Source organism: Mustela nigripes, chromosome 13, assembly GCF_022355385.1.
Source record: "Mustela nigripes isolate SB6536 chromosome 13, MUSNIG.SB6536, whole genome shotgun sequence".
In the NCBI taxonomy this organism is placed as follows: domain Eukaryota; kingdom Metazoa; phylum Chordata; class Mammalia; order Carnivora; family Mustelidae; genus Mustela; species Mustela nigripes.
In genome coordinates, this window is record NC_081569.1 from 106377310 (window position 1) to 106384939 (window position 7630).

The 7630-nt window shown below is 50.6% G+C and overlaps 1 long non-coding RNA gene across 1 annotated transcript; it reads right to left on the reverse strand.

Annotated features, from left to right (window-relative positions):
• Positions 1 to 2435: 2435 nt before the first annotated feature.
• Positions 2436 to 7239, reverse strand: LOC131998849 (uncharacterized). Its single transcript, XR_009398892.1, has 4 exons — positions 7084 to 7239; positions 6462 to 6560; positions 4484 to 4844; positions 2436 to 3718 (listed from the first exon to the last, which is right to left on the reverse strand). It is a non-coding gene; the product is annotated as an uncharacterized LOC131998849 (long non-coding RNA).
• Positions 7240 to 7630: the final 391 nt, after the last annotated feature.

A 7630-nucleotide genomic window follows, 5' to 3' on the forward strand; every position in this document is an offset into this window, starting at 1 on the left:
TGCCGGGGAACTTGGTTTCTGTTCTCCCCGCAGCTGCCTTAAAGCGCGCAGCGTCCCCGGCGCGCTGATTGGCTGCGGGCGGCGCCTATCCGGGGCTGGCCAGCCCGCGCGCCGCTGGGCCAGGCAGCGAGGCTGCGCCGCCCTGCGCGGGGAGGGCGCGGCAGTGGAGCCCGGGATAGGGAGTGGTGGGAGGAGAAGGACCCTGAGAGGTGGGAAGCAGGGTGAGAGGGGGGAGGAGAGAGCCGGGCTGCCCAGGGGCGGGGGATGAGTGGGTGAGCGCGTCAGGACCCTGCAACGTGAGCCCCCTCTCCAGTGTCACCTAAGGGCAGCCGTGCACATCTCTGCACAAATCAATGACTCCAGACCGTATAATTCCTCTTCTCTCCCTCCGTACCCCTGTCCCTGTCCCTTGCAGACTTGCCCTTTCCCGGTGAGCTCATATTTAATTACCTTAATGTTGGAATGAATAAATAATGGATTGATGAATAGCTTAGGGAACGCGATAAATAATACAAGATCAGAGCTGGGCTCTGGGCTGCAGCCTCTGGAAGAGTGGCTTCTCCCCGGCTGACTTCAGCTCTAGGAGCCTAATTTCCTCCACCGTTCTTCCTCGTTCCCACCGCCGTGCAAAGGGCACAAGTATTCCCGGGGGATAGCGCTTCCTCATTTTCAAGAGGCCGCGACTATCAGGGACTATGCGAAGAGCTGTTTAGTGCATTGTTGCTGAGCAAATAAAGATTCTGAGGGCTCATTTGTGATTTGGTATCTTAATGTTCTGTGGTTTAAGCAGGCAGCCTTTTGGACTCAGTTTCCCCACTGGCGGTTTGCGTTTTCCAAGGCCACCTCTGCTACAAGGAATGCCAAGAAGCTTTACTTGCTATTAGCAAAAATGCTTTGGGGCCCTCCTACGAAAGGCGCTGGAAGGGGTGTAAATTAAATAAAACTGTGTCCGGCTCCAATAGCCATCTGATTGTAACCTAATCCTTGCCCTGCTCTGAGAGGGACACTGCCCTCAAAGCCAGGATGACAGAGGCTCCAGGAAGATTAAATAAAGAGGGGTGTGTGTGTGTGTGTGTGTGTGTGTGTGTGTGTGTGTAGGTTGCAATGCTGGCCTATTTTACTGCCAGGGAAGGAGATATGTCCTGCAATTTCAGTCCCATCATCTGTTATTTTGTGTATATGTGGAGAATGTTTAGTAAAACTGTACAAACAAATGAAGCTGTAATTATCTTAAGCCTCATTTGCACACCTTGTTCCAAAGCAATTATTAAAAAGATTTTGAAAACAATTAGCATCTCTAAACAAAGATAATCTATTGTCAGTAGCTGAGACTGGCAGCAGATAAGAACAATGCGGGAAGATAAGGGGAGCAGAATGGTAGAAGGAGAGTGACTTTATAACTATACTTATCTCTGATTAGATAAGTTCAAAACAGAATCTTAAGTACACTTCAAAAATGCTTTTGATTTAAATGCATCCTCTTAGTGAATGCGAAGAAAAAACTGTAGGCTCTTTAAACTTGCTTGTCTTCTTCAAATGTTTTGATTACATGAGCCAGAGCCCAGCTCCACAGAACCATTTATATATTAAGACATAAGTGGGAGAAGGAGCACTGCATAGGTTTCCCCTTGTATTATTTATATGGTTTCAAAATAATGTGCCCAGTTCAGTGCACCCTGAAGCATTTTAAACTCATGAAGGGCTTCACCTTCTTGGCTGTTTCTCCAGAGATTCCAAGTAGAGAGACGCTGCCTCTCCCCTGAACTTCCACACAATGCATTTTTTTGCATCCTTAAAATTCTGCAGAATCCTATGCAATTAGACCTTGGAAATAGATGCTGAGATTTCATTACCTTTAGAGTTATTTTTTTTTAATGCATTTGATGGGTGCATAGTATTTTTCTTTCTTCTTTTTCTCTTCTATTTCTTTCTTCTCTCTCTCTCTCTCTCTCTCTCCCTCTTTGGTGCATATTATTTCAAAAGAGCCCCTACCATATGGTGTGCCCAATGACTTTACCTTCTAAACTGGAAGCCTGGCACGGCTGAGCCCAAGTCCATGTGTCTGGTAATTTTCCCTCCCTGTCTTATTTTAGTGCTCATGATGTTTCAGATGAAGTCTTAAGGAGCTGCAGTGTACTGCCAGAAGGAACGTCTCTGCTTGGAATAGTCCTTATTGACACGGCAGCTGTGTGAAGACCAGAGCAGAGGCTTAAATTCTGCACTAAAAATCAGTTAATCCGTGCTGGCTTCGGCAGCACATATACTAAAATGAGTTCATACCCTCAAGACTGGAGCAAGTGCGCAGAATTAAAATGTGTGTGTAGGAGGTGGAGGGTCTGTACGTACAGCCACGTCTCTTAAAAAGACAAACGGCAAGTTATGTATGGGGTGTACTTTATAATTAACAATTTTGTATGAGGAAATGAGGCGTAACTTGGACTAATAAGGGCAGGTATAAATTTACAGGGGATGACGAGGAGCAGAAAGATGGCAATTAGACACCAATCTGACCACCTTTTTTCTGCTTCCTCCAGACCTCTCTGCCCACTTTTCGTCTTTCTTCAAACGGAACAAGGACTCGAGGACGTTGGCGACAACTGGGGAGATGACCACGTGGGTGCTGCGAGTGCGGGCACCAGGTTGATGAGATGTGGTGCTAGTCCTCAGAGGCCATACCGGGGCCGCCAGCCCTTCTCCTGGCGTTTAATCCAATAGATCGCGAAACTAGAAAGGAGAAGTGCTATCCGCTTTGTACCAATGAGCCTACCTACTATTTCGATCCCTTGGTTAGGGAAACCAATTGTTATAAATGTTAATTGTTGGCTCGGATATATAAGGTTTCCCAAAATGGAGCCTTTCAGCGAAAGCCACTAAAAGAGGTAAAATGACATGAATTTACAAACCACATAAACCAAATGATCCATTTTAAATCGCACACAGAAAGGTTTGAGTTGTTCTAGTAACTTAAAACCTTTGCTGTCAATGCAAATCACACGAAAAACAGAGATGCGTCGGAGATTTAAAGGGAACGAACAAATATAGTTGCTGCTGTCACTCCTTCCCGGCGGCTCCCGAGGGTAACGCGGCCGGTGACCGGCGCCCGACGCCAGGTTTCGGCTCTTCTGTGCCTCCTCTGTGCAGGTAATCGCCGGGTGCGCACAACTGGTTTATGGAGAAGGCCAGTGCCCTAGTTGCTGGTGGGGTTTCTCGGCTTGGTCGTTACAAGGCCTTGGTTTAAAAACCTCTTTGTGGAGCCTACTTACTTCCCTTCTGGCTTGTAGAGAGATGCTTTGGGGCTCCCGGCCACCTTTCCTGGCATTCCTTCGCCATCGAGAACTGCAGCGGGAATCCTACTCTACCTACAGATATTTGGAAGGGAAGAGCATCGCGAGGGGTTTCTTCAATAAATTAGCGTCGTCGCTCTAGCGCACTGCGGAGACTCCCCAAATCCTGGCTGCAGTGACCACATTCATCTTTTTCCTCTGCTTGGTTGGAAACTCCGGGTGCCCTCGACCCTTGGGATCCCGGGCTCCGATGGCCAGCACGGCGCCGGAGCAGCCGCCCACCTGCCTCCTGGGGGACCGTGCTCTCCGCGAGGTCTGAATAGGCCCAGGAGTCAGGCAGGGAGATTTGCGGACCCCGGGAAGAGAAACTCAAAACCAGTCCATTAGTAAATGAGTTTTGTGTTGTCAAGGTTCTTTCCCATCCACTTGCTGTTCTGAAAAATAGATCACGTTTCGTTATCTTTAGTGGGAATCTGCAACGTGACACCGGATCCGCGCGGGCCCCCGCCTCTCCCCCTCCCTCCCTTCCAACCTCGTTCAGCAAGGCCAAGGGGAGCCGGCCAGCCTCCTCGGCTTATTTCTGAACAATGAAGATTTGTCTGTTCCCCTAATATATTTATGTATGTATGGAAGGAGGGAGTTTTCTCCTGGAAGCGGGAAGCTGAGAGCAGAGCCTCCCGCTTCCTTGGTGAGAAAATCCAGCGCCAGCCCAAGACTCCGGGAGACCCCCCCCCCTCCGCCCACACCTGGACAAACAGAGTCGGCTGCTGCTGAAAACCCTGCAGCCCCGCGCGACTCCTGCAAGTACAGGCTCCACATTGTCCCAGGGGCGGGGAAGGGAGAGGAAGACCAGCACTGACAGACAACGCTACGAGGGAACTCAAAGTGGACGACAGGGTTGGGATGTGTGGTTGGAGAGCTCTTGCTCCCCTGTGTGTGTCCTTCCACGTCTGGTCTCTATGTGTCCCTCTGACTTCTCTTTTCAGTCTGAATGCAGAAACTCGTTTATTTTGTGCGCGAACCTCCTCGTTTCTCATTTCTCGTTCATTCTCTCTTATCTCTCTCACCCTCTCTCCCTCTTTCCCTCACAGCCTCAATCTCATTGTTCCGTTTCTTTCTGTCCCTGTCTGTCTCTTTCTCTGTCCCAGTCCCTCCTGCCCCTCCTGCTCCCCCCCCCACCACCACCACCACGCACACACCCCTCTCCGGATCTCTGCATTTCTCTCGCTCCGGGTCCTCTCCCTTCCGCAAGGCTCTGGGCGCCTGCGCCTGCTTCTTTCTGCGGCGGACCTGAGGTTTCACAGACAGAGGGTGCTGGTGCGGGACAAGTAAACTCTGAAGTGCGGGCAGCGGCGTCGCGCTCATCCCGGAGACCAGCTAAGCAGAGCGGTGGCGTCGCCAAAACGTGGGGAAGCTGGTGGGTAGGGCGGAAGAAGGTGGGCTGGCCACCTGGAGGAAAAGGGCCCTCTTTAGCTGCATTCGGAGAAGGCTGTGGCTCGGGGATTAGCCAATCACGGCATCTGAGAAGATGCCACTCAACATCAGCTGGCAAGCACCTTTCTAGAAAATGAAGGGGAGTAATACCAGAATCCATTCTTAAGAATTTAAGACACTGTTGTCACCTCTATTAATATCGCCTTAGTGCAAGTTTACAGAGAATACTCAAGAGTCCTTATCCTCCATTGAATTTCCAATCAACTTTGTTCTCAACTAATGTACATCCTGAATACCGCATCTGTCTAAGCTAAGAAGAATTTCCTTTGGGGAGGTGAAAGCCTGCAGCTCCTCCTGTTCAGAGGAAAGTGCTAGTGACGGTAATGCAGGGTGACACTAAATAAACAGTTAGGGTGGACTGGAAAGATGGAGTTAATTATCCAGTGAGCTGCATTTCAGCCCAGACCATCAGGGGCTGATTTGTTTTGGCTCATAGTCCGAGGAAGGAGACAAACCACTCTCTTCTCTACATCTCTTAGGGATCCTGATCACTGGTGTCCCAAACAAAACAAAAAACAAAAGCCACTACTTAGGTATCACTATTTCAATTAAAATCTGGGTTTTTACACCTCTACAGACTCTGCAGAAAATATCCACTCGGTTACTCCCTAGCCCTGGAGAGAAGACCCAAAGTGACCCGAAATTGCACTCCTCAAATCCGGGCTTTTTTTTTTTTTTTTTTTTTTTTTTAGAGGTAAGGAAAGCGAACATCCAGCATCCCCACCCAATCTCTTCACTTAGAGTCTCCCAATTTTATGTAACTACATGTTTATAAAAACTAAGATGTTGGCCTGGTTTTCACGATGGTTTTACTCCTCCCCCGCCCCCCAAAAAATCAGGCTTCGTGAAATTTAAGATGCAATTAGATTTATTGTTTGCGTGATTCACTGACTATCCGGTTTCTTCAGGTAAGCCTGCACTTATATATAAATCCTAGTAACTTAAAACTTCTCCCTCCCCACTTTACTCTTCCCTCCCTCCGCTCAGCCCCCTCCTCCCCGGCACATTCTGATATTAATAATCCCCGGCTGCCCCTCTTTCCGGGTCATTACGGTACTGCTGGTCTCTAATCAATCCTAATGCGATGGCAATTGGAGTCCCTGATGACTGCGGCTCGGGTTTCTTGTAATGGCTCTACCACATTTTCCTGGACCTCCTCCTTTAACCTGAGATGCCAGGGGGACGAGTCCCTTCTCGGCTGCTGATTACTTCAAGATGTGGGGGCTGGTTTGAGCCGAACGAGAGAGAGACACCCGCACAGCGTGGCTACCACTGTGGGCTGGGCGGCTGGGGTGAGCAAAGGCGGCTGCACACCCGGCGCCGGCACCCAAACGCCTTTTGCTACTCTCTTTTTTCTTTTCTCCCCGTTTTCCAGGCCCGAACTCACCCTCGCGGACAGAAACGAAGATTCTTAAAAGCCTTTTTTCCCCTTTTTTTCTTTTTTTCCCTTCTCCCGGTACGGAGATGCTTCGTGGTCTCTGGGCCTCTACAGTTCTCGCAGGTTCCCAAAATGCAGCGTCCGCCTGGGCTCCGAGGCCAGGCCTGACCCTTGCTCGGAGTAAAAGCCTCTCCCTATTTCTTGAGAGCCAGCTCTCTTTGCTTGTAGTTATTTTCTCCCAGTGCAATTCCCTTCTCCCCAATTTTAGTGTACTTGTCCCGAAGAGGAAAAGGAGTCTTACCCACCTTTCTCGCTGACCCTCGACGTCTCTTGCCTTCGTTACTCCAGTTGTGCCTGAAGCTCTCAACCGGTTGCTGATCTAAAGCCAAGGTTTCTCTCCCAACCTGTGAGGATCCATCGCTCAGAATCTTTAACCTCTAGGGACAAAGGCCCGACATTTCTTTTTGGCTGATGCCATTGGGAGAGACCACCAAGAGTTGGAACTTGCGCCGGACCTTCCCCCTCCCCCCCCCCCCCCACGAAATCTCGCTAGCATCCTCTGCCCTGGTCCAGGCCCCGCAGCGAGATGGTCAGCACCGTCTCGGCATTTGTATTCTTCCATTTCTCAGCCTAAAGCCATTTAGCGTAACCCGAGCCCAGGATAATTGCCACGTTTCTGCCGCGATACTTCTAAAACAAAGATAATGCTTCTGAATTGCGGAAGAAAGTGCTGTGGACAAATTGGGCGCTGAGCTGCCGAGATGGATCGCTTTGTTAGGGCGGCCGGTGGTTTGCGACTCAATTAGTGCATTTCTGAGAGCAGCTTGCGCTCTGGAGCCGGGTCAGCTCGAGGGGAGCTACCCCGGTGGCTCCCGGGCGCAAGAAGTTTGTGGGAGTGTGGGGGGTAAAAGTACTTCAGTCCTTTACCTGCGTCGGTGAGAATCCACGCCAAAGGAAATGGTTTTGCAGTTCCACACGAATACATTGTTTGGGTTCTAAAGGATCCAGATTTTTGTGGACAGAAGCTTGACTGCCTCTGCTCCCGAATGGGCCGAGTGGCATTTGTCTGATGCACTAGTCCTCTGAGCTGTGCGGAAAGAAATACTGGGTGGAGGGAGCTGGAAAGATGCCCACTCACTCAGGCCGCTCCGCGCGTCTCGCCCTCCACCCCCCCCCCCCCCCCCCCCCCGCTTGGGTTTGGATTTTGCAACAACTTTTCTAACACCCGGGCTGTGCCCCTCTGCAAGCCCGCAGGGTGAGGCTTGCAGAACTCCCAGACCGCGAGGGACGCGTTTAGGACTTGGAACAAGGCTATAAGAAGTTTCCTTGCCTCCACTCAAGTTCACTCGCCACCTTCCCATCACCCGGCTTGCAGGCCCAGGTCCACCTTTGGCGGGCCCATCTGGGCGACCGGGATAAGACGTTCTGCCAGGTGCGCGCGCGCGCGTCCAAGTCGTGGCGCGCGCGCAGTGGA